General features: G+C 68.5%; 1 protein-coding gene across 1 annotated transcript in view; it reads right to left on the bottom strand.

Moving 5' to 3' along the window:
* DNAJC17 (DnaJ (Hsp40) homolog, subfamily C, member 17) overlaps positions 1-949 on the bottom strand; it is a gene marked incomplete at its 5' end in the record, with an annotated part of 10,731 nt that overhangs the window by 8,926 nt on the left and 856 nt on the right. The window lies entirely within an intron of this gene.

Raw genomic sequence — 949 nt, 5'->3', positions numbered from 1 at the left:
CTGCCAGCACCAGCCAGACACCCCAGGCCACGGATGAGGCAGAGCAGGGCAACTCTTCCTCCACTGCCAGCACCAGCCAGGCACCCCAGGCCACGGTGCCGGCTGCCTCTGAGGATCCAAACTTCCCCATCTCACAGGACACCGCCAACATTGCAGCCTGCGACAGCTCTTGCAGACACTGCTTCTGCGTCCCCTGCATAGAGGACTGGTCCCGCAGCAGCACCCCGTGCTCAAACTGCGGGTGGGCCATTCGCCACGTGTTCCCCCAGCTGAGAGCCCACAGCCACGGGGGGCATGAAGTGACGCACCACGACGGGGCGGGATCGCCCCGGCGCGCTGCAGCAAGGAGACGGTCTCGCTCCTCAGACCACCAGCGCCGCAGCAATTCCAGGGGACACCGTGGCGGTGGCCGGCGGCCCGCAGCAAGGCGCCGAAACAGGTCTGTGAGCTGGCAGGGCGATGGCCACGCAGGGGCTCAGCACAGTCAGGGCTACGACTCCTCGAGAGGCAGGAGCCAGCAGCGGAGAAGGGCTCCTCACGCTGCTCACGCTGAGTACCAAGCCCCGAGGCGCCGGCAGACACGTCGGGATCCCTCCAGGCAACGGCGTGCAACCAGGAGCCGGTCTCGGCGCAGGTCCCGCAGCAACAGGGGCCAAGCTTGGAGGGAGCACTCCCGGGGCCACCGCAGCAGACAGCGGCGGCAGAGCAGGGACGGGGAGCATCCCCGTGCCTGGGACAACCAGCGCAGCAGGTCCTCCAGGCGAGGCCAGGGGATCCACTCGGGGCACCCGGGCAGAGCAGCCTACGAGTCCTCTGCAGGGTGGAGGTCGTGGAGGAGCAGGGATCGTCATGAGGGCCAAGCTCCAAGGCCCCAACAAGACAACCCGGCCTTCTCAGGGAGGAGCCGGTCCTGGCGCAGGTCCCGCAGCACTTGGGGCCCAGCACCGCA

This window comes from Buceros rhinoceros, unplaced genomic scaffold (assembly GCF_000710305.1).
Source record: "Buceros rhinoceros silvestris isolate BGI_N320 unplaced genomic scaffold, ASM71030v1 scaffold39891, whole genome shotgun sequence".
Classification (NCBI taxonomy): domain Eukaryota; kingdom Metazoa; phylum Chordata; class Aves; order Bucerotiformes; family Bucerotidae; genus Buceros; species Buceros rhinoceros.
Note: the sequence above shows the minus strand (reverse complement) of the source record. Positions and strands in the feature narration are given on the sequence as shown.